This window comes from Oncorhynchus tshawytscha, linkage group LG32 (genome assembly GCF_018296145.1).
Source record: "Oncorhynchus tshawytscha isolate Ot180627B linkage group LG32, Otsh_v2.0, whole genome shotgun sequence".
In the NCBI taxonomy this organism is placed as follows: domain Eukaryota; kingdom Metazoa; phylum Chordata; class Actinopteri; order Salmoniformes; family Salmonidae; genus Oncorhynchus; species Oncorhynchus tshawytscha.
The window spans coordinates 1,194,321-1,221,102 of NC_056460.1; the positions used below are offsets into that span (position 1 = coordinate 1,194,321).

The 26,782-nt window shown below is 43.6% G+C and overlaps 1 long non-coding RNA gene across 1 annotated transcript; it reads right to left on the reverse strand.

Moving 5' to 3' along the window:
• Positions 1–6,172: 6,172 nt before the first annotated feature.
• On the reverse strand, positions 6,173–25,917 carry LOC121841612. The gene is made up of 3 exons (XR_006080632.1): positions 25,824–25,917; positions 11,910–11,982; positions 6,173–6,399 (listed from the first exon to the last, which is right to left on the reverse strand). It is a non-coding gene; the product is annotated as an uncharacterized LOC121841612 (long non-coding RNA).
• Positions 25,918–26,782: the final 865 nt, after the last annotated feature.

Below are 26,782 nucleotides of genomic sequence, written 5' to 3' on the forward strand. Positions count from 1 at the left end.
TAGGTATCTAGGTCTTTGGTCAGTTATGAAATGCAATGTAGCTGAGGGGACATACTCTCACACCCAAGGCAACAGTTTCCGCACCCTAAAGGGACATTTTCAACCCGATATCGATATTACTTTCATATCTATTTTATATATTTCATATTCACAACCACTGCTGGAAACTCCGCTTAGTGACTTCCCTTAACAGTGGTTGGACACATGGTCCTACTTTGGATACATGAGCCCTGAGTAGATACCCTCTCAATGAACACATGGTGCTCAGTTATCCATCCTAGGGTCAGTTATCCAACAATGGGTAATGTCTCCAAATGGGGACCATGCATTCACCCAGGGCCTATTCCTCAAAACTAGGACCTTAATGGTTCCAAAAGAGGTTCAGAGTTACCATATATACACAGCACCACAGTTGCACTATTCACAACCTCTCTCTGTACAATGTATTGCCAGTTATTGACGAGTTACAAGCACGACATAGCTGAGAGACATGTGTGCTTCAGCAGTTTCTCGGATAAGCTCCTTAGAAAAGACCCAGATGTTACAGATCTACTCAGTTCGTATCACAGTAATATGAATCGTGTTAAGATGATGCGCAAGGTCATAGAACACTACCTCAAGACCGAGGAACGGGCAGAGAGATTCCTCAAGATATTACATGAACTGGATCCCCTCTTATGTGATGACCTGAAAGAGCGCGGACCACAGGGCCGGTTCGGTGAGTACAACCCCCATGTAGAGTGAAATCAAGGCCTGTGTTATCATTTGTGCTTAAAGATAACTATTTGTGTGTTTGTTTCAGTCAGGAAAGATCCTCCGGCCGTGGAATTGACAGACAGAGTGCGCTCTGAGCTTGGTGATAAGGTCAGAGATCTATGGGTCATGACTCAGCTACCTTCTTACCACCGGAGGATTACGGATATCATGTCTGCACTAGACGTACTGATGATGTATGATCAACTGCTCCCCGAAGAATATGAGGATTTGAGGATGCATTCCAGGCACACCCATGCTATGACTAAGCAACTGGAACACATTTGCAAAGACACTTCCATCCCTGAACGTTCCCGGCATTTCATCTCCTTGGTAGTGTCTTCTTTTAACATGCATGTGTTTGGCATTGACAACGTTCCGGTCATGTGTATGAAAGATGTGTTTGTGTTTGCATAGAACATTGACTCCTTTACCAAATCATGATGTTTATCAGCTCTATTACACAATGAAATAAACACCTTGAAGTGAACAGACCTGTGTGTGTCCCTGTGTTTGCCATTTACTCCCGAGTCCTTTACCAAAGCATGATGTGTATCTGTGTATTACAAAGGGAATAAACATGTTCACGTGAAAAGACCTGTCTCGTGCAATGTACCCATTTCAAATCGTTCACTACACATAGGTCTCTATGCTTGTCATATACGTTCAATGCTCCTGAAGCATATAATAAAACACATAGCACAGACAGGTTATCTTATGTCAACATATCCCAAGTAGGAAAGGTCTTTCAACATATAAATACTGCTCTGGTCCTCACTGGGGCCCTAGCTCGCGCACTGAAGATATGGGACATGGACCCGCATGAAGTTCCAGGATGCGATGTAATTACAAGCCCTAGAACTCATCCTGTTGAAATGAGAAGTGCTGGAAACACTATGCCACATAAATCACTCAAGAGACAGACCAGGGTATATAGTTTATTGTACACAGCAAACACCTTGTACAGATCACATACACCTTAGGACTGGACCTTAGGACCTGTTAAAGATAGGGCTGATTACTGCCCCCTTTGGGGTGATTGCGTGCCCATAGTAAACAGAAAAAAAATCTGTCAAAAATTGCTAATATATGCATATAAAAATTATTATTGAATAGAAAACACTCTAAAGCTTCTAAAACCGTTTAAATTATGTCTCTATGTAAAGCAGAACTCTCAGGGCACTCATTCTCCCAAACTCTCTCTTGTCATCATAAAAGTTGGCCCAACTTTGACGTCCGCAGCCCACCCTTCCCAAGCACCTACAGTCCTGGGAACAGTTTTGCATCTCTTCAGCGATGTCTGCTTTCAATGGGGCCCATCTCATTGTGATAATTGCGCGCTCACGAGAACAGTTTTGTTCGCGGGCCTCCCAGTTTCGGTCACGCGAGGAAAACAGGTCTATCCTCATCGGCCGTTCTGCCCCTGGGTGATGCAAAAACGCGTGAGACCATTCTGACATGTCCTGTTCTTTGCCCAGGACCACGCAACATGCTGCGCTGTGTTCTGAACATAGTTTGACAAGTTTAGTCGGGTAATTTCACGTGGATGGTGCGTCTCCCACTTCGGGACGGCTCCGGACTGCATTTCAACCGAAATATGTCGTGTTTGATCACCGAAAGACACAGACTTCCAAACTAAAGCTGTTTTTGGTAAGTATAAACCCTTCCAGGTCTTCTGATGGAAGAACAGCAAAGGTAAGGGAATATTTATGTGTTTATTATGGGTTTCTGTGGACTCAAGTAGAGGAGCCAAAATGCTAATTCCTGAGCGCCACTCATATTATAGCCTAGTGAAGGTGCGAAATCTGTATCCCGTTAAAGTACTAAATGTAACACAGCGATTGCATTTAGAAGAAGTGTATCTTTCTAATATATGTAGAACATGCATTGTTTAGTCTAAGTTTAATTCCATGTTAGCTGACGGCATATGGCGGAGCTAACATTTCTCCGGACATTTGAGTAGCATTTTTTTGAACATCATTGTAAACCTGGATATATATAGCATATTATTGAAAAAACATAAATGTACTGTGTAACATGTTATATTACTGTCATCTGATGAAGATTTCCTGAAATTATTTTAGGTTTAATCCTGCACACGGTGATTGCATATTTTGTTGAATTTGGCTATGGAAATTAGCTTGGTCTTCGGTGTGTCTTCGGTGGTGGTTTGACATAAATATGTGCTATGTTTGACCCCTCAGGCCTAAATCTAGGTCTGACAGCTCACCACCCTCAGGAGGGGTCAGACATTTTAGAAATACTGACTTGGTGGAACGACACTAGCTGGCTAGAGCTAAACAAGTTGTTTATCTTTCATTGTGACCAAAAGCTTCAAATGGTATTTATTTTTAGAATATTTTTTGGTTACAGAATGCACATTCCAGCTGACGGTGGTCAGGGCTGGTCTCCCAATCAGGGACTCAAGATCCCCAGTCCCATAGCCTTGCCGTCTTTATATCAAATCATAGACATCATCGATGCCAATACCCCATTCGTCACCTCACATGTATATTGTCCTGAGGTGTATACGAGCAGTGAGTCGAGTGAGTCCTCGCATGCAAAGCCGACTACACCGTCACGCACAGAGAAGCCGTACTCGGATCCGGGTCTCGGTCTCTTCAGGGTCCACAGTTCGCATACGTATTTCATGGTCTTGGCCATTAATCGGCAATTCACCTCGGTCCAGTACTTAGTCTTGATCATCGCTGGGACCTTTGTGAAACCGGCCAGCCTCATGCCCATGTTGTAATAGTCGCAGTCCTGAGAAGAAGCACCACCGACGCTCCAGAGCATACTCTTCAGCTCTTTGCACCAAGCGGAAAAGGATTTATAGTTGGTTACCACTCTGGTCATCAATCTCTTAATCCCCAGTCCCATCGGAACTATATTATAATCGGTCCCGCACAGCGCCATGAAGAACAGCTTTTCAGTTCGCTTCGTCTCGTCTCCCATTACATCGCTTTTCACGCGCAGGAAAAAGTGCCGACCCGCTCTGTTCATCCTCAAGAAACGGCCGTAACTGCCCCTGGGTACCATCCCGTTCATGTACGCATTACTCAAACGCTTGAGACCATTCATGACATGTTTCTGTTCTTTGCCCAGGACCACGCTATATTCTGCGCCGCGGTCTAGGTAGAGCTCGGGGACACCGTCCCCCTGCAGACACGAGATCTCCCTCTTCTCACCGGTGGATGGGGGAGTCTCCGACTCGGAGACGGCTAGTGGACTCTCGTCAGATGTGGGGCATAGCGTTTCGAAGATGTAACAGACCGTCTTTGTAGTGACACGACAGCCTTTCTCTACAATTTGTCCCAAATGATCCAATCTGTCCCGGGCGTTACACTCGAAGAACCTAGACAGGAAGGTGCGGTAGAGAGATCCCCTGATCCCGCCTAGGTACAGGTACATAGCTACTTGTTCCTTAAAGTTGACATTGCCTTGCTTATCCAGAATGACCTCGAATGAGTTGTGTTGCTTTCGAGTCATCGGCAGCAGGTATTCTTCGTCAGCGGCGATGTCGCAGAGCACTCGGAACCTATTCTCACTTGAGGCCAGTTCCCTACACTGAAGCTCGGGTAGGCGATTGTCTGGACTGTCAAACAGCAGCTCTCCGAAGGTGGACATGTGCATGTCTCGATCCTCGTGGTAGCTCTTGTTGTCTAGCCTCATAGTAATGCCCTCGCGGCCACAGGCCGTCAGCACGGCCACCAGGTCCGAGTCTCCGGTGCACTCGGGCGCGTTAAGGTTTCTTAGGTACTCAGGCAGCCACTCCAGCGAGCTCTCTGGGTTGGCGTTCAGGTCCTGCACAACCCTTGTGAACAGATCCATGCTTATCATGTTGTGGCCCGTTGAGCGCTTCCTGCAGCACATGGTAGACGCCAAGGTTCTGGTGATACCCTTAACCTTATACCAACGGTGGTCGGCTGTAGACTTGGCACACATCGCACCACCGTGGCCCCGGAACTCGATCACAGGGTCCCGGAGCTTCATTGTATTAAATGTTATGGGATTGTTAGGTTGCTGTGATAACCCTGTCCCTTTGTGAGAAACAGAAGTGGCACGGCTAAGGTACCCGTACTATTGCAACGTCAGTAAGTAAGGAGGTTGAAAGCAGAAGTGGGGGAACAAGGCCCCAGGGATCCCCTCTGAGAGATATGAATCGCAAGAAACCAATCATGGGAGACTTCGAGTCTCTCATCTCAGCGAGCAAGGACCTGTTTAACAACAGAAGGTTAGGGGTCCCGAACGGCCCCATACTGAGCGCTGCCCGTTTCAGGGGCAAGCTGGGAGCCTCCATCGCCGTCATCACATCTCTCACCGTGGGGTTTCTTACCATCCCCAACAACATTCTGTACTTCATCAACAACAAGCACGGTACAAGGACCGCAGGCAGGCCGACCTCAGACTCGCAGCAGTCGTCCCATTCCGAAGGCAGACCCGAGTACGAGTACGCATACATCCACTCGGGGATTGCCCTCGTCACGCTTGGCTGTCTTGCCATGGTGGTGAGCATCGTGCTCAGCTACTTCGCCTCCAAGAGCAAACAAAAAATGGACGACTCTGATGGCTTCTACAAGCGTCCGGAGTCCGTCAAGAGCACCAGGACCGTGATGGCGTGCCTCATCATGATGAACATCGAGCTGTTCATGGCCGTGATCTCGGGCTGCATGGAGCTGCTTTACCAACCTATGATCAGCGACGCCCAAAGGTTGCATAACATGGAGTGCGCTATCGCAGTGTTCAACATCATAATCTACATCATGTACGTGGTGACCATGGTGCTGACTTCGACTGTTCTAAAGGGGAAGCACGAAGTGATCATGGTTGATGGTCCGCGAGACATCCCCGAGGCTGTGGCGATACCCTCCTCAGCTCGTGACTACATCAGCAGAAGCATCAACTCATACAATTCACAGTCGAGCTTCATCTAAGGACCTCGAGCCTCTCCCCTAAGTCTTGGGCTGAGTGGCAAAGGGGAAGGTGGAGCTGGACCACAGCCCAACCACGCTTTGCCTAATAGGTGTAGCAATTATGATATTATGCAAGGAACCCTAAGTGTGTCCTGGTGCATGAGCAATAGCGAGAAGCGGATGCTCTGTACCTGGGTGCGTCTGAAGACATGAAACCAACCTTGAAAGCAGTCTCCCAAGAATGGACCCTATATCTGCTTCTAATGCCTTGTTGAGTAACATGTTGTGTGTGGTATATCTATTTCTTTATTAGTTCATGGAACCGAATAATAGACTTGAGGCAACAAGTAAAACCATTGTCCAAACAGCAGTATATTGTCCTGTGTGATGTTGCCATAGCACTCTGGCTTTTCTCACGTCACAGGTGTATAGTGTGTGTGTACTAGTGGGCAAAGCTGTGCTACCTATTTGAATAAATGACAAGGAACCAATGTGTGAGCTTATGTTCAGTCTTTTATTTACACATGTTCAAAGGAATAAAATGTTGAATAGGCACATGTCAAACTTTATGTTTTATAGGGTGATAGGAACCGGCTACATTGCACCGGTCCATATCTGCGCCACACTTCACTTCTTTATTATAGCCAGAACATCGTTGCGGGTAGGACAGTGGTAGACTGTGTCCATAAAGTCATTCTTGAAGAACGGGTACATGCAGCAGCCCACCACACACCTAGGGAATGACAGAGATGTGAGTTAGTAGTTTCGTCATTACAACAGGCTGCCACAGACATTACAAGGATTATGTCGAGAAGAAGGGTCTAAGCACCCACCTCACCCCATAAGTAAGAACAAGGCAGTCTTTGCCATTGCCAGGGAGCCGAAGTTGTAGCAAATTACAGGCGTATCATATTTTTGACAATTATTCAACAGAGACATTGCAAAACTCTGGGAGCGGTGTGATGAAGCGTGTAAAGGTTAAGCGCTACAGTGGCCTGTAACCGAGCGCTCATCTCCTTTAGCGCAGAGGGCTATTTACTGGCAGCCTGCTCAACAAACCGTTTCATAGGTTACTAATTCAAGTCATAGTCCGGGCAGCAATGAGTGAAGAAGGTTAACCTGTGTAAGCTATTATCCCAGGCAACAGCAAACACTGACCGGTCAGTGTCTGACAGCAACTCCCTTCGCTTTGTACTAAGGCTATGGCAGCCTGGCACGACTGCCTCCTCTTGAAGAACAGGACCCTGACAGATCACGAGAAGGAAAAGCTGGACCGTGTCAACGTGAGATCCGCCAGCTCCAACGGTGTCGATGTGATGATAGGCCCAAATGAGAGTGTCTTCGCCAGACCCATGTATGTGCAGTTGACACACTACCACCATCTCGACGCCCTACTTTCCATCATGGCGTGCTACGTCAACCCAGGAGTGAAAAGTTCTTACGGCTATCCCATGAGACAAGTTCACCCTGGAGAGGGGCAGCCTCTCGGCCGATAATGCTACAGTGAATATTGCCATCCTATTCACACTACACCCACCAGCTGAAAGTCCATGTTCCACCCTGGACCTGTGCCCCATATCCTTATGCTGTCAGGGAGCACAGCCATTGCTGGAAGAGTCAACCCTCAAGACATTGACTCGGCCGCTAGCTACCGTACACTGTGTCTCATGTGGATGCACGCACGCACGTATGTATGTATGTACTATGGCCATGAACAAGAATATGAATAAAGTGTTCAACTGTCCATCTCACAGTTCCGTGTCTGTTATTACATTGACTATGTATCACTACCCCTACACCTGTCTCTCCCTCAGTACTATGCTAGGCATAGCTCGCAGTGTTTCATATCCCACATAGGATAGGCTTTGCACTCCCATCACTTACAGAGACAAGTGGTAGCACTATGCATCAATTTCCCAAATGTACTTTCAGCTCCAGGTTAGTGTTTACAGAGGGAAAAGGGAGGGAAAAGTAGCATAAACCACCCCCGACAGAGATACGGTTGATTAGTCAGTCCTGCCAAGCAACTCCCCTCCGAATGTACTCTGTGAGACTGTGACATGGGGTAGAGTAGCATAGTGTTGCCTAAGTCAGTTGCATACATTGTAGCCACAGAGACATGTAGACAGAGAACAGGACAGTGTTTCATGGAGAAGCCACAATAGCCACCGGTGAGAATCCCTGGACATGTTTCATATCACAGGCCTTGTGGTATGTGGCCCAATGCCACACCTATCCCAAGTTCACACATCATCCGGTGCCTGTGCTGTAAGCACCATCTAGCAACGGTCCTGGTATACGTGACACCTATTTCATCTGCTGCATCGCACTGAAAAGAGAGATGCGGAACCCTGCCCTCAAGTCAACAGCACCACTGTGGCAGCCAAGTGCAGGGACTATTACCTAGATCGGATAGAGCAGGACCTGGGACCAGCACTAGGGGGAGACAATGGGAAATGACCAAGTACAAGTGCTTTGCTCACGATTATTACTATTATGCTCACATGCCACAGTGTTCCTAACCAAGAGATATGTTATTGATATAGTTTTAGAAAAGTTTGAGAAAGAGTTTGGTGTAAAGGGGCAGACTGCTGGAAATCACACACGGGCCTGCCGGTGAAATGTCCAGGATGTGAGTTTTTGAGGCAGGACCTCCCACTAGTGTCCACCCGGGGGAACTGTTGTATAACATAAGTGACATGTGTTTGTGTATTAAGATCCAAGATTTCACCTTTATTTAACCAGGTAGGCTAGTTGAGAACAGGTTCTCATTTACAACTGCGACCAGGACAAGATAAAGCATAGCAGTGTGAACAGACAACAACACAGAGTTACACATGGAGTAAACAATAAACAAGTCAATAGCACAGTAGAAAAAAGAAAAAAATGAGTCTATATACATTGTGTGCAAAAAACTGAGAACTGGAAGGAAAGGCGGCCAAATGAGGTGTTGGCTTTAGGGATGATCAGTGAGATACACCTGCTGGAGGGCGTGCTACGGGTGGGTGTTGCCATCGTGACCAGTGAACTGAGATAAGGCGGAGCTTTATACCTAGCATGGACTTGTAGATGACCTGGAGCCAGTGGGTCTGGCGACAAATATGTAGCGAGGACCAGCCAACTAGAGCATACAGGTCGCAGTATAAGGTCGCAGTATAAGGTCGCAGGTCGCAGTATAAGGTGCTTTAGTAACAAAACGGATGGCACTGTGATAAACTGCATCCAGTTTGCTGAGTAGAGTATTGGAAGCTATTTTGTAGATGACATCGCCGAAGTCGAGGATCGGTAGGATAGTCAGTTTTACTAGGGTAAGTTTGGCGGCGTGAGTGAAGGAGGCTTTGTTGCGGAATAGAAAGCCGACTCTTGATTTGATTTTAGATTGGAGATGTTTGATATGAGTCTGGAAGGAGAGTTTACAGTCTAGCCAGACACCTAGGTACGTATAGATGTCCACATATTCTAGGTCGGAACCATCCAGGGTGGTGATGCTAGTCGGGCGCGTGGGTGCAGGCAGCGAACGGTTGAAAAGCATGCATTTGGTTTTACTAGCGTTTAAGAGCAGTTGGAGGCCACAGAAGGAGTGTTGTATGGCATTGAAGCTTGTTTGGAGGTTAGATAGCACAGTGTCCAAGGAAGGGCCAAGAAGTATACAGAATGGTGTCGTCTGCGTAGAGGTGGATCAGGGAATCGCCCGCAGCAAGAGCAACATCATTGATATATACAGAGAAAAGAGTCGGCCTGAGAATTGAACAACATGCCCTCTGATTTGACACACTGAACTCTGTCTGCAAAGTAGTTGGTAAACCAGGCAAGGCAGTCATTAGAAAAACCGAGGCTACTGAGTCTGCCGATAAGAATATGGTGATTGGCAGAGTCGAAAGCCTTGGCCAGGTCGATGAAGACGGCTGCACAGTACTGTCTTTTATCGATGGCGGTTATGATATCGTTTAGTACCTTGAGCGTGGCTGAGGTGCACCCGTGACCGGCTCGGAAACCAGATTGCACAGCGGAGAAGGTACGGTGGGATTCGAAATGGTCAGTGATCTGTTTATTGACTAGGCTTTCGAAGACCTTAGATAGACCTATATCCATCCTGCCCTGCCTGTAACAGTTTGGGTCCAGGGTATCTCCCCCTTTGAAGAGGGGGATGACTGCGGCAGCTTTCCAATCCTTGGGGATATCAGATGATATGAAAGAGAGGTTGAACAGGTTGAATAGGGGTTGCGACAATGGCGGCGGATAGTTTCAGAAATAGAGGGTCCAGATTGTCAAGACCAGCTGATTGGTACAGGTCCAGGTTTTGCAGCTCTTTCAGAACATCTGCTATCTGGATTTGGGTAAAGGAGAAGCTGGGGAGGCTTGGGCGAGTAGCTGCGGGGGGGGGGAAGGAGGAGGAGGAAGGCATGGCCAGCCGTTGAGAAATGCTTGTTGAAGTTTTCGATTATCATGGATTTATCAGTGGTGACCGTGTTACCTAGCCTCAGTGCAGTGGGCAGCTGGGAGGAGGTGCTCTTGTTCTCCATGGACTTTAAAGTGTCCCAGAACTTCTTGGAGTTAGAGCAACAGGATGCAAATTTCTGCTTGAAAAAGCTGGCCTTTGCTTTGACTGCGTGTATTGGTTCCTGACTTCCCTGAACAGTTGCATATCGCGGCTACTATTCGATGCTATTGCAGTCTGCCACAGGATGTTTTTGTGCTGGTCGAGGGCAGTCAGGTCTGGAGTGAACCAAGGGCTATATCTGTTCTTAGTTCTGCATTTTTTGAACAGAGCATGCTTATCTAAGATGGTGAGGAAGTTACTTTTAAAGAATGACCAGGCATCCTCAACTGACGGGATGAGGTCAATATCCTTCCAGGATACCCGGGCCAGGTCGATTAGAAAGGCCTGTGTTTTAGGGAGCGTTTGACAGTGATGAGGGGTGGTCGTTTGACTGCGGACCCGTAGCGGATACAGGCAATGAGGTAGTGATCGCTGAGATCCTGATTGAAGACAGCGGAGGTGTATTTGGCGGGCCAGTTGGTCAGGATAACATCTATGAGAGTGCCCTTGTTTACAGATGTAGGGTTGTACCTGGTGGGTTCCTTGATGATTTGTGTGAGATTGAGGGCATCTAGCTTAGATTGTAGGACTGCCGGGGTATTAAGCATATCCCAGTTTCGGTCACCTGACAGAACACACTCTGAAGCTAGATGGGGGGCAATCAATTCACAAATGGTGTCCAGGGCACAGCTGGGAGCTGAGGGGGGTCGGTAGCAGGCGGCAACAGTGAGAGACTTATTTCTGGAGAGAGTAAATTTTAAAATGAGTAGTTCGAACTGTTTGGGTATGGACCTGGAAAGTATGACATTACTTTGCAGGCTATCTCTGCAGTAGACTGTAACTCCTCCCCCTTTGGCAGTTCTATCTTGACGGAAAATGTTATAGTTGGGTATGGAAATCTCCGAATTTTTGGTGGCCTTCCAAAGCCAGGATTCAGACACGGCAAGGACATCAGGGTTGGCAGAGATCTGCTAAAGCAGTGAGTAAAACAAACTTAGGGAGGAGGCTTCTGATGTTGATATGCATGAAACCAAGGCTTTTTCGATCACAGAAGTCAACAAATGAGGGTGCCTGGGGACATGCAGGGCCTGGGTTTACCTCCACATCACCCGCGGAACAAAGGAGGAGTAGTATGAGGGTGCGGCTAAAGGCTATCAAAACTGGTCACCTAGAGCGTTGGGGACAAAGAATAAAAGGAGCAGATTTCTGGGCACGGCAGAATACGGCAGAATTGACATGCATGAAACCAAGGCTTTTTCGATCACAGAAGTCAACAAATGAGGGTGCCTGGGGACATGCAGGGCCTGGGGTTTACCTCCACATCACCCGCGGAACAAAGGAGGAGTAGTATGAGGGTGCGGCTAAAGGCTATCAAAACTGGTCACCTAGAGCGTTGGGGACAAAGAATAAAAGGAGCAGATTTCTGGGCACGGCAGAATATATTTAGGGCATAATGCGCAGACAGCATAACATGGACAGAGGGGGACCTGGGACTTCATCCACAAATCATCTCAGAGTAATTGCTGATCTAGGATGTGTCTATAATCTTATTTTTGTTGTAAAATGCTAAACTGATCCGAGAGGAACACTCCTACTCTGAGACACTTGATACGTAAGGCCCCAGGCTAGATTGAATGTTAACACTTGGCCCCTGGGGTTGAGTGGGGTCATATGGGTATCAAACTTCATGCTAATGTATTTACCTGGAGTAGGTGTAATGAGTTATTGCTGATGTGGATGAGGCAGAGGCTCAAGGGTTTCCACTGTACAAGATATCTGTGGAATGGTTACAGACAATATACAGGTGAGAGGTCAAAAGTATATTATATGCAAATAACAGGATTGGGTTGTGCAGCTGACAGTAGTGGCTCACTCAATCTTTACATATATCCCTCCTTTGGTCCTCCCTAGAAGTAATCACTGATTAGAAATGACTAGACAGGTTAAAGCCATGTAGTGGAGCCCTGCCCATGCCTGTCTAAGCAATGATTACTTCAAGGAGGGAGGAAGGAGTTGCTCAGTAATTTTTATCAAACATCTCAGTTCTCCCAACGTGCCCCCTTTCAATTCTCTGCATGAACAGGAAATATGGTGGAAACTCCTTTTGGGCCAATCTAATGCTTTTACATTTATGGCGAATAGTGAATCATATTATGTACGCCCTTCAGGAGAAGTGAGTGTTTGATGTCATTACACTACACTAAATTGAAATAATGATCATCATAAGTGATTTCTGACAGACATCCCACCAAATGATGTTAAATATATTTCAAAAGGACAAATTAAGAAAGACTACAAATGAAATGCATCACCCACATATGAAGCATATTCAATGTCTACATGAACAAATATAGCAATGTGAAGAATAAAATAGCAATTTCAATGATTGACATTTCCCCTCATCCCAAATCTCACGTCATGTCTACATCAAGTAGCACCTTTCCATCTAACTGCATCGTAGGTCAGCCTACATGGGACAAGTGAGAGGGATTTTTTTTTTCACACGCTAGATCAAACAATGAAAGTTCAGCAGGATGTCATCCAGAATGTGGAAATTTAAGGCCCTTTGCAAGGGGTCAAAGGTCACAATAGGGCAGAATGGAAAGTATCACCAATAACCAGAGACTGGATGTATTATTAGTGTATTTGTATACTGTTATGCATATACACATAAAGAACCTGGTTAATTTTTCCCCCGTTAGTTGGAATTTCTCTACCCCACACTGTCAGATCGTCAAGTATAGTTGTCATAGTTCATGAATGTCTTTGACAGGAAAGTTGTGGTTAGTTAATGGCCAACTTTCACCAAAATTGAGAAATGTGTTGTTCTTGTGTATATGTAAGACTTAAAGCATAATAAATGCAAAAAGTAACTAAATATTTTCTGGTAGGGTCCACTAGATTATAGGCCCTGTCCGGGGGAATCATAGGCCCTGTCCAGGGGAATCATAGGCCCTGTCCGGGGGAATCATAGGCCCTGTCCGGGGGAATCATTGGCCCTGTCCGGGGGAATCATTGGCCCTGTCCGGGGGAAACATTGGCACTGTCCTGGGGAATCATTGGCCCTGTCCGGGCAAATCATAGGCCCTGTCCGGGGGAATCATAGGCCCTGTCCGTGGGAATCATAGGACATGGCCACAGTGTCTCCCTACCCCTCGTATCTCAGCCTCCAGTATTTATGCTGCAAAAGTTTGTGTCAGAGGGCTAGGGTCAATCTGTTATATCTGGAGTATTTCTCCTGTCTCATGCACCCTCTAATTCTCTCTCTCTCTCCCTCCCCTCCCAGAGGACCTGAGCCCTGGAACCATGCCTCAGGACTTCCTGGCCTGATGACAACAACATCTCCCTCAATGTGAGCAAGACAAAGGGACTGATCGTGGACTTTAGGAAAAGGAGGGCCGAACAGGCCCCCATTAACATCGACAGGGCTGAAGTGGAGCGAGTCGAGGGTTCCAAGTTTCTTGGCGTCCACATCACCACCAAACTATCATGGTTGAAACACACCAACACAGTTGTGAAGAGGGCACGACAAGACCTTTCCCCCTCAGGAGACTGACCATATTTAGCATGGATCCCCAGATCCTCAAAAAGTTCTACAGCTGCACCATCGAGAGCATCCTGAGAGGTTGTATAACCGCCTGGTACGGCAACTGCTGGGCATCTGGCCATAAGGCGCTACAGAGGGTAGTGTACATTACATACCTTAAGGGAACATTTTGACATTCGCCATATGGTTAGTGAGAAAGTCCATATTGCAAATGTACGGTCCCTTACCAGACGTCTGAAAACATTTGTAAAATTCGCGGACAGCGTCGGGCCGTGCGGCAGGGCCGGATCTACCGGGAAGTCATCAAACGAACTCTCTCGGACATTCGGTTTCCCTTTTATAAAATAATCAAATTTGGGTAATTTTTCCGGTGTCCCGATAAATCCCACAAGAGGGCGAATGGAATCATATTGCAAATGTACACAACATCACGAATCACGACGTGGCCTTATCTCCAAAACGGAAAAGACTTCGAAGACGAAACTTGGTGAGCATAGGTTTGGCATAATGGGCAGTTGGCCCCGAACAAGATGGCGTCTAGGCCTCAACGGTTTTTGAGTTATGGCCATTTTTCTGGGATTAAAGGTCAAAAATGTTCCGCTTCACGTCAAAGTCAAGGAGCCTCCGGTGTCAATAAAAAAAGAACCAGCCATTTATCTATCGTCATTTAAGAGAAATCGTACAATGTCAAATTGGTGATGTTCAAAAATATATATCTTTTTAAAACAGTTACAGATCCAGTTGCAGCGTGTTCATACGAATCTTTTTAAAGTGTGCTTCGGAGCTCTGTGAGATTTCTGTGATTTTCTGTGATTTTCTGAAATAACACACACTCGCTAAACCCTCCGTAAGTTCTTAACATAAAGACTTAAAACTCCAAATTCTATACTTGCCTACCCCAAGGAGGATATGTGTTCACTTTCAGCTTCCTGTGTAAACCGGAAGTGCCTTAAAATAGTGTCATAGGTGCTGTTTCCAAGGGTTAAAAAGGTCAGATCTTTTCAAAACTTCATATGTGTGATTAGGCAACCCCCATGAACTGTAAGTCAATCATTTCTCCCAACAGATGTCAAAGAAAAGCTCTCTCACACACACACACACACATCAAGGATGGAGTGACAAAGAGCGGTGCTTAAAGACACACAGAGCCTGCAATGGCATTTCCATATTCTCTAGGCCGTGCCGAGTTCAACGAGATGCCCCGCTTGACTTGATTTGATTTGACCGTAGCTCGCTCTGAGTGCAGCGACCGTGAAAAAAAGTAGGCCCAAAATGAAGCCTGGCCCTAAATGTCATTTGCTTTTGGGTGACAGTGAGAGAACCGTTAGGGTGAGAAGCACAATTCGACCTCAGGTACGATCCTGAGGTCCTCCCGATCTCTGCAAGCCTAACCTTGACCGTGTGGCATTAACCCTTACCAGTTAAAAGAAGGTGTTTACATCAAACAGTTTGCATTGACTTCTCTCCCCATAGGAATACATTGCCTGCACCCCTAAATTCAACCTGAAGCCTATGTGGGTTATGAATTCCGTATGAACCTGTCTTTGATGACAATCCATCAGGCCACTATGAGGTCTACCTGTGTTGATTCTAAGCTTCCTGGACCAACCGGAAGTGGTTAAAATCACCCTAAAAGTGTATATCCATACCCTACCAGCAGTTTGATAGAAATAGTGTATTCAACCCTGTGTAAATCAGTCAGTTCTTAACGTAAAGACTTAAAACTCAGGATTCTGTAAAAGCATACCCCAATGAGGATATGTGTTTACTTCCTGTACCAACCGGAAGTGCCATAATTGGTGTCTCAGGGGCTGTTTCGAAGGGTTAAAAAAGTCAGATCTTTCCAAAACTTCATATGTGTGATTAGGCAACCCCCATGAACTGTAAATCAGTCATTTTTCCAATAAAATTTCAAAGAAAAACTAAATCACACACACACACAGCTTGGAAGGAGGGACACATTGTGGTGCATAGAGACATACATTGCCTGCATTAGTTAATTTTGTTGGAACTTTTAAAGAACCGTCAGACCTAGAGTTCCGAAACTTTAGAAACCTGTTCTAGACCTCAGGTCGATAGTGCGTGGTGAGTTACGTGGCTCTAGAAGGTTCTCGGACCGAGAAACAGCCTCGTACGTTTGTAATAACTTCAATTCATTTTTTGCATCATGAAAATGACGACATTTAGAAATGTCCCAGAGTCGCAAGACTAGGTGCATTGCGACCGCCTCAGCCCATATAGATGGACCCCAAGGTTTCTGTCCGATAGCTCATTCAAGGACACCGTAGCAAGGCATGGAAAAAAGTGGATTTTCAGCACCAATTAGGGCCTTGGGATTCGGGGGCGTCTCACATAGGCCTACACATAACATCAGACCTGGACCCGCAGCTGAAACGTAACTACGTGTTTTACATTTCTATTATGGTTTGAACAGAAGGCGTTGTGAATTTTGGGCCAGCTTGGAAGTATGAGATAGTTGGCTACTTAAACGAGTTGGAAAAAGTGGGTTTGGTGTCAGTTTGTATCAGTTTGGTGTCAGAATGATATCTAATTGACTAATGGACAGTGACTTGCTGGTGACTATTGTCCATTTGCAATATGTTTAAACAGTGAGGTACCATCACCAAAGTGACATTCTGAAATCAACCCTAACGAGCGATGGAGAGGAACCAGAATCACTGCCCAGCCATCCCGAGGTCATCGGGCCAGTCAAGGATTTTTGAGCATGACAAATTCGTGATGGTAAATGCCCATTGAACCATATTGCGAATGCACAGTGAATTTGCAAAAGTGAGAAAACATAAACAAATGGACATAATGAAATTAACACAACGAGCGATGGAGAAGAACAACTATCAATGCCTGGCCATCCTGTGTTCATCAGGCCAGTCAATTTTGCATTTCTGCAGGATTTTTGAGCATGCCAAATTCGTGATGGTACATGCCCATTGAAACATATTGCAAATGCACGTGCACTTGCAATATGATTCAACAGTGAAATAACATTACCAAATGGACGTGATGAAGTCAACAAAACGAGCGATGGAAAGGAACAACTATTGCTGCCCGGCCATCCTGTGTTCATCAGGCCAGTCAGTTTTGCCTTTGCATTTGCAATATGATTCAATAGTGAAAAAAACATCACCAAATGGACATGATGAAATCAACACAACGAGCGATGGAACGGAACAACTATCACTGCCCGGCCATCCCAAGTTCATCAGGCCAGTCAATTTTGCATTTCTGCAGGATTTTTGAGCATGTCAAATTCGTGATGGTACATGGCAATTGGACAAAACATCCTGATTTGGCATTTTCAAATCTTTCATATTGCATTTGGACATTTCTCATGGCATTTGACAAAAAAAAGTGACTTTGACTTTTGACTTCCTATGAAATCATATTACAAATGGACAAAACATATGCCTTATGCACAAGTAAAAAATAAATAAAAATGATGATAATAAAAGTTGACAAAAGTATATTCTACAGTTCTTACACATGATTAATTGACAAAAACAGATTTCTTTTTCGAAAAACGTTCCAGAAAGCACTTTTTTAAGGGGATGATAAGTTTTTGAAAAAAAGTTCACATTTTCAACTTTTGACTTCCTATGAAATCATATTGCAAATGGACAAAACATATGCCTTATGCACAAGTAAAAAATAAATAAAAATGATGATAATAAAATTGGACAAAAGTATATTCATACAGTACTTACACATGTGTAATTGACAAAAAATTTGAAAGAATTTCGAAAAACGGTCCAGAATGCACTTGTTTAAGTGGGTGATAAGTTTTTGAATTTTTTTTCACTTTTTTAAAATTTTACTTTTGGATGTTGATGTTACATTTCCAATATGAAAAACCACGGTGGAGCGCGCTCGCCACCTGTTGGATTTTTAAAGTGTTACACCTGGCATTTGCCATATGGCATTTGCAATCAACTTTGAACGAAATGACGCCGAATTGAGTGGTATTGGACACTGTGTATATGGTTTGTCCAATGCCAATGACTTCCCATTCATTTTTGTCCATTTCAGGGGGGGTGTTCCTTTACTGGGGCAAAGCTTTCTGACATCAAGGACCTATATACTAAGCGTTGTCACAGGAAGGGCCAAAAAATAGTCAAAGAGCCCCCCCCAGTGTTTTTACACTGCTGCTACTCACTGATTATAAATGCAAAGTCACTTTACAAATGACCTCAACTAACCCGCACATTGACTCGGTACCGGTACCCAATATATAAAGCCTCGATATTGTTATGTAATTGTCTTGTGTTACTTATGGATTTTTTTTTCTTTTTTTTTACCTTAGTTTACTTCGGAAAACTTTTCTTAACTCTATTTCTTGACCCGCATTATTGGTTAAGGGCTTGTAAGTAAGACCTTCACGGTAACGTCCACAGCTGTTGTATTCGGCGCATGTGACAAATAAAATGTACTTGATTTGGCTTGGTTTTTGCTCTGGCATACACTGTCAACTGTTGGACCTTTTATAGACAGGCCTGCCTTTCCAAATCATGTCAAATCCATTGAATTGACCATAGCTGTACTCCAATCAAGTTGTAGAAACAGCTCTAGGATGATCAATGGAAACAGGATGCACCTGAGCTCAATTTGAGACTCATTGCAAAGGGGAAGAATCATTATGTAAATAAGGTATTTCTGTTTTTTATTTGTAATTAATTTGCTCAAATGTATAAAACCAATATTCACTTTGTCATCATAGGGTATTGCGTGTAGATTGAGGGAAAATATTAACGTAATCGATTTTAGAATAAGGTTAGAGTAAGGTTGTTAGGTAATAGCATGGGAAAAAGGAGTCTCTGCATTTGAAAAAGAAAAAAAGAGTGTCTCTCTGGTAGAGAAGTGGTTATGGTGTTTGCTCCCCAAACCAGATTTTGAGAGTCAAAATCTGAGGAGAGCATTTTTTAGAGAGCCATTTTTGACGTTGCCTTTTGTTGGCATGAAAGAGCTAACTTGAGGTGTGTAGGGGGGTAGGGGCAAGGTCCCGTCAAATAGAAGGGCTGAAGTGACACCTTGTATATAATATCCTTTTAATAGAGTTGTGATAACATACTATGTCGTGGAGTAACAATATTATCCTTGTCTGCAAAAAGCCAACTTTGACCTGGGGGCATGCTTTGTAGACCATTCAAAAGCATTCCGATACCTTGTCCCCAAGAAAAAACCCACACGTTATGATAGCTTATAGACAGTAGTAGGCAAATGAAGGGACAATGTTCCAATATTAAGATGATGGAATAACATTTCTAGGGTCTATTTGCTGGTAATTGGAAACACGCCCTTTTTGAATTTCGTCCCCCGTTCCTAAACACATCCATTCTATAGTGTAGGTTTTGAAGATTCATAATATATGCTTGTAGTCATCAGAAGAAGATTGAGGAACGGTTGGTGGATCCAAGAAGTACAAGCCCCCACACCATTCTCCAACCTCTGAAATGTTGTCTTTGATGTGTGCATTTTCAAGTACCCCTTAACATTTAGTCTCCGTCTGTCTGGTAGAGTAGGGGTTATGGTGGTTGCTCGCCAAAACAGAGTTTGAGAGTTCAAATCCCAGAGAAACAGTTAATTTAGCAATTTCTTTCTTGTTACCTTTGTGGGCTCTGAAAGAGCAAACAAGAGGTATGTAGGGGAAAAGGGGCTCGTTCCCATCAAATAGCAAGAATGAAGTGACACCTTGTTTAAAATGTCATTTCAATAGAGTTGTGATAACATACTATGCTGTGGAGTAACAATACAACCATACTCCGCAAAAGCCAACTTTTACCTGGGGCCATTCTTTGTAGACCATTCAAAGGTGTTCCTAGACTTGGTCCCCCTGAAGAAAGCCACATGTTAAGATGTTTATAAATAGTTGTAGTAGTAGTTATGGGGGTAAATTCCCAAAGGAGAGGTTGTGAGTTATGAAGAATGATCTGGGCAAAGCTGTCGGTATGTCACGTGTCCACATAACTTAAGCATTACGAAACTTCTGTTCGATCAAGTATAGTAGCTATTCATTTTGTTGTTGACCAAATTCGACACTTTCCACATTGGGTTGATAATTGTTTCCACTTGTATAAAATCTACTGTAACCTTTTGGCATGACCTAGAGAGAAAAAACCTACTGTAACCTACTGGCATGACCTAGAGAGATACAACCTACAACCTATACAATAGGTACAACCTTTTAAATCTTCAACAAAAAGGGTCCGATGACGATTAGGGGGAAGAAAAAATACATCTATTGAAGCTCCCTCTGAGGAGACTTGTGGTGCTCTCCATCCTGATTGCTTCAGGACCTACTGGCATGACCTAGAGAGATACAATCTACTGTAGCATACTGGCTTGACCTAGAGAGATTAAACCACTTGGATACAACCGACTGTAGCCTACTGGCATGACCTAGAGAGATAAAATCACTTGGATACAACCTACTGTAACCTACTGGCATGACCTAGAGAGATACAACCTACTGTAACCTACTGGCATGACCTAGAGAGATAAAACAGCTTGGATACAACCTACTGTAACCTACTGGCATGACCTAGAGAGATAAAACAGCTTGGATACAACCTACTGTAACCTACTTGCTTGACCTAGAGAGTTACTACATACTGTAACCTACTGGCATGACCTAGAGAGATACAATCTACTGTAGCATACTGGCTTGACCTAGAGAGATTAAACCACTTGGATACAACCGATTGTAGCCTACTGGCATGACCTAGAGAGATAAAATCACTTGGATACAACCTACTGTAACCTACTGGCATGACCTAGAGAGTTACAACCTACTGTAACCTACTGGCATGACCTAGAGAGATACAACCTACTGTAACCTACTGGCATGACCTAGAGAGATAAAACAGCTTGGATACAACCTACTGTAACCTACTTGCTTGACCTAGAGAGTTACTACATACTGTAACCTACTGGCATGACCTAGAGAGATATACAACCCACTGTAACCTACTGGCGTGACCTAGAGAGTTTCAACCTACTGTAACCTACTGGCATGACCTAGAGAGATACTACCCCTGGTATTCATGCATTTCTAAACTTTTTTCTCTCAATTTTATGGGGTATTGTGATGTCATTGAGGTATTGTCTGAAGAATGATTATTTAATTTAAAAAAAAATCAATTTCAGAATAAGGTTGTAACTTAACAAAACTTGTCAAAAAGGGAAGGGGTCTGAATGCTCTAGGGCTGTCCCAGATGGAAAAATTATATTTTTTCTGTCTACCAATTGATTGGTTGAAATTTTATGACGTGTATTTTTTCATATAGACACACCCCATGTGTTTAATAAAATCAACTGTATGGGTTGAATCAAATCAACTGTATGTGTTGAATCAAATCAATTGTATGTGTTGAATCAAATCAACTGTTTGTGAGGAACTTTAACTGAACTGATACTTCAAGCGTTTGATTAAATAATTAACACAAATGACTTGAGGAAGCCAGAGATCAGTATAACCAGAAGAAAATAACCAACCGACCTGCTGCTGGCCTTCCTAAATTCTGACGTTATGCTCCTGAAGTTTCCGGTAAAATTGGCCAACTTTTTTTTCTCATTTCCATTTGGAGTGCCAATTTATCTGACTATTTCTACCGATCTGCGTGCCAATTATGAGCGAGTTACAACACCTGTTTGGCCCCGCCACTTCCTGTGTCAGTGAAGAGCAGTTTTAAATTTAAGGAATAAATCCGAGTCTCACGCTCATCACCTGCGGGGCTTCCAGCGAGGTTGAATTTCATAATATCTTGTACCTAGTTTCCCTCCTTCAGGGAACAGTAGTTATAGTCATAACGTTAAGCTTGTCATATGATGAACTTCAACTTAAATACTGGATCTTGCTGTCAGACAGTTTTTTGTATTCAGATCTCTGAAATGCTCTCTAACTACGTAACATTTAGTGTTTCCTTATGTTACGCTGGGAAAACAGTTTTCATGGGCACATAAATCCTAAATAATTTCAGTGTTTGCTCAATCCAAGAGTCACCTTATGTTGATTCACAACACCCAAATGGATACTGTCATTAACATGGTTCTTCAATAATTACACATAATTCTTAATACTGTAGCTGTTTAGTTAGTCACTTGTTCAACTATCATCAGCTGACCCAGGAAATCATTTCCTGAATGACAGTCACATGACAAACATCACAACGTGTAACAACAACCAAAGTTCTTCTTCATTCATTACTCTGTAAAGACAGTTATGCCGTGCTCCACGTTGGATCCAACATCCCTAACAAATTGATGTTGATTTACAGTAAGGGTCTCGTTAGTCTGTTTCAACACAGAGATACTTAGCTCATAATGTGTAGAGTAGAGGTCTTCCGATTAATCGGAATGGCCCATTACATTGCACTCCATGAGGAGACTGGTGGCAGACTGACTACCTGTTATGCGAGTGCAGCAAAGAGCCAAGGTAAGGTGCTAGCTAGCATTAAACGTATCTTATAAAAAACAATCAATCTTAACATAATCACTAGTTAACTACACATGGTTGATAATATTACTAGTTTATCTAGCGTGTCCTGCGTTGCATATAATCGATGCGGTGCGCATTCACGAAAAAGGTCTGTCGTTGCTCCAACGTGTACCTAACCATAAACATCAATGCCTTTCTTAAAATCAATACACAAGTATATATTTTTAAACGTGCATATTTAGTTAATATTGTCTGTTAACATGACCTCTTGAAGCTAGGGGGCACTATTTTTATGTTTGGAAAAATAACGTTCCCAAAGTAAACAGCCTATTTCTCAGGACCAGATGCTAGAATATGCATATAATTGACAGATTAGGATAGAAAAAACACTCTATAGTTTCCAAAACTGTCAAAATATTGTCTGTGAGTATAACAGAACTGATATTGCAGGCGAAAACCTGAGGAAAATCCAATCAGGAAGTGCCTCTTATTTTGAAACCCTTCTGTTCCTATGCATGTCTATCCTCCATTTAAAGGGATATCAACCAGATTCCTTTTTCTATGGCTTCCCTCAGGTGTCAACAGTCTTTAGACATAGTTTCAGGCTTTATTTTGAAAAATGAGCGTGAAAGATCACATTGCGTAAGTGGATAGGTGGGGGCTCTCAGAGTGAGTTTTTGCGCTACAGAGTAAAGCGGCCATTGTTCCTCCCGCTGTTATTGAATATATTGATATATTGAATATATTGAATATGTTGATATATTGTCGAATATATATTTTTAAAACTACCTGAGGAATGATTATAAAATGTTTGACATGTTTCTGTGGATTTTATGGAGACTATTTGGATTTTCCGTCTGAATTGTCGGGATCGCTCTTTCCTGTGGATTTCTGAACATAACGCGACAAACAAACGGAGGTATTTTGGGTATAAAAATAATCTTTATGGAACAAAAAGAACATTTGCTGTGAGTCTTGTGAGTGAAAACATCCAAAGATCATCAAAGGTAAACGGTTAATTTGATTGCTTTTCTGATTTTCGTGACCAAGCTTCCTGATGCTAAGTGTACATAATGCTATGCTAGGCTATCGATAAACTTACACAAACGCTTGGATTGCTTTCGCTGTAAAGCATAATTTCAAAATCTGAGACGACAGGTGGATTAACAAAACGCTAATCTGTGTTTTGCAATATTGCACTTGTGATTTCATGAATATGAATATTTTTTAGTAATATTCTTTGACTATGCTATTCAGCGGTTGCTGACGAAAATGATCCCGCGACAGGGATGGGTAGCGTCAAAAAGTTTTAACTAGGGAAATTGTGTCACATTTCTTGCGTTCTGTGCAACAGAGTCAGGGTATATGCAGCAGTTTGGGCCACCTGGGTCGTTGCAAACTGTGTGAAGACTATTTCTTCCTAACAAAGACAGCCAACTTCGCCAAACTATTTAACAAAAGCACATTTGCGGAAAAAAAGCATAATCGTTGCACGAATGTACCTAACCATAAACATCAATGCCTTTCTTAAAATCAATACACAGACGTATATATTTTTAAACCTGCATATTTAGCTAAAAGAAATCCAGGTTAGCAGGCAATATTAACCAGGTGAAATTGTGTCACTTCTCTTGCGTTCATTGCACGCAGAGTCAGGGTATATGCAACAGTTTGGGCTGCCTGGCTCGTTGCAAACTAATTTGCCAGAATTTTACGTAATTATGACATAACATTGAAGGTTGTGCAATGTAACAGGAATTTTTAGACTTATGGATGCCACCCGTTAGATAAAATACGGAACGGTTCCGTATTTCACTGAAAGTATAAACGTTTTGTTTTCAAGATGATAGTTTCCAGATTTGACCATATTAATAACCTAAGGCTCGTATTTCTGTGTGTTATTATGTTATAATTAAGTCTATGATTTGATATTTGATAGAGCAGTCTGACTGAGCGATGGTAGGCAGCAGCAGGCTCAGAAGCATTCATTCAAACAGCACTTTCGTGCGTTTACCAGCAGCTCTTCTCTGTGTGCTTCAAGCATTAAGCTGTTTATGACTTCAAGCCTATCAACTCCCGAGATTAGGCTGGTGTAACCAATGTGACATGGCTAGCTAGTTAGCGGGGTGCACGCTAATAGCGTTTCAGTAGAAGTAGTTGCTCTGCAAGGGCTTTTTGTAAAAATACGTTTTCACGAGTAGGGGACCTAAAAGCTCATGAGAGGACACACACAGGAGAAAAGGCTTACCATTGCTTCCAATGTGAAAAGAGATTTTCCCAATCAGGGGACCTAAAAGCTCATGAGAGGACACACACAGGAGAAAAGCCTTTCCAATGTTCCCAGTGTGGAAAGCGTTTTACCCTGTTAGCTAATCTGAAAAGGCATGAGAGAATACACACAGGAGAAAGTCCTTATCACTGTTCACACTGTGGAATGAGTTTTATTCAGTTAGCGAGCCTGAAGGCACATAAGTGGACACACACAGAAGAAAAGCCTTTCCAGTGTTCCCAGTGTAGAAATATTTTTACCCTGTTAGCTAACCTGAAAAGGTACGAGAGAATACACACAGGAGAAAAGCCTCATCACTGTTCCCACTGTGGAATTCGTTTTATTCAGTCAAGGAGCCTGAAGGAGCATGAGTGGACAAACACAGGAGAAAAGCCTTTCCAATGTTCCCAGTGTGGAAAGAGTTTTATCGTGTTAAGTAACCTAAAAAGGCACGAGAGAATACACAGAGGAGAAAAGCCATTCCAATGTTCCCATTGTGGAAACAGTTGTACTCAGAGAGGGCACCTAAAAGAGCATGAGAGAATACACACAGGAGAAAAGCCTTACCACTGCTCCCAGTGTAAAAATAGATTTTCCATAGTAGGGGACCTAAAAGCTCATGAGAGGACACACAGAGGGGAGAAGCTTTTCCAATGTTCCCAGTGTAGAAAGAGTTTTACCGTGTTAGCTACCCTGAAAAGGCATGAGAGAAAACACACTGAGGAAAAGCTGAGCACCGAAGACGTGGATGGCGATTAAGGCATACCCCCGCACGTCTCTGATTCAGAGGGGTTGGGTTAAATGCGGAAGATACATTTCAGTTGAATGCATTCAGTTGTACAACTGACAAGGTATCCTCCTTTCCCATTCCCTATTATAGAGCTCTGCTCAGCCTATAAACATGAAAGGTTAGATTTGATGTTCTACATTATTATTATTATTAGGGCAGCCACCAAGTTATGAAAATGATGGCATGTTCTGAAAACTGACTTCAGGGTTTTGAGGAATCTGGCCTAGCAGGAAGACAGTTTTATTTTATATTTTATGGAGGTTTAATTCAGTTCTTCTTTTTAGTATTTAACTAAATACTCTGTCTTTGGTAGGAGACGGACCAGATGTATCACTGTTCCCACTGTGGAGTGAGTTTTATTCAGTTAGAGAGCCTGAAGGAGCATGAGTGGACAAACACAGGAGAAAAGCCTTACCACTGCTCCCAGCGTTAAAAAAAGATTTTCACGAGTAGGCTCCCAGCGTTAAAAAAAGATTTTCACGAGTAGGGACCTAAAAGCTCATGAGAAAATACACACAGGAGAGAAGCCTTTCCAATGTTCCCAGTGTGGAAAGAGTTTTACCTGGTTAAGGAGCCTGAAGGAGCATAAGAGGACACACACGATAAAAGTCCAACCACTGCTCTCTCTCTGTGTGGAAGGGCATTTTCCCAGTCAGAGAACCTGAAATCACATGAGAGAATAGAAAAGGCTGTATTCTGACTAATATTTTTGACTGAGAATTTGGGTTTTTGTTTTGTGCCACATGAAAGCATATTGTTTATGATTATACCTGTCTATATAAGCTCCCACAGTTGGCAATGCACGCCAGAGCAAATTCCAAGCCAGGAGATCAAAGAAATTGCCCGTAGAGCTCAGAGACAGGATTGTGTCGAGGCACAGATCTGGGAAAGGGTACCAAAAAATGTCTGCAGCATTGAAGGTCCCCAAGAACACAGTGGCCGCCATTATTCTTAAATAGAAGAAGTTTGGAACCACCAAGACTCTTCCTAGAGCTTGCCACCCGCCAAACTGAGAATTAGGGGAGAAGGGCCTTGTTCAGGGAGGTGAACAAGAACCCGATGTTCACTCTGATAGAGCTCCAGAGTTACTCTGTGGAATGATGGGTTATGAACTAACAGGTATAAATGATGGGTCATGAATTAACACATCCCCTGTGAGCCCAAGCATTTCAATACATTCAGGATGTTTTACGGTTCGTGTGAAAAGTTTATGGTTACTGTAGGTGAGAGTAGTTGAATGTGGCAATGTTAAGTATCTGTCACGTTCTGACCTTTATTTCCTTTGTTTTGTCGTTATTTAGTATGGTCAGGGCGTGAGTTGGGGTGGGCAGTCTATGTTTGTTTTTCTATGATTTTGGGATTTCTATGTTTCGGCCTAGTATTGTTCTCAATCATAGGCAGGTGTCATTAGTTGTCTCTGATTGAGAATCATACTTAGGTAACCTGGGTTTCACTATTTGTTTGTGGGTGTTTGTTTCCGTGTATGTGTTTTTCACCACACGGTACTGTTTCGGTTTTGTC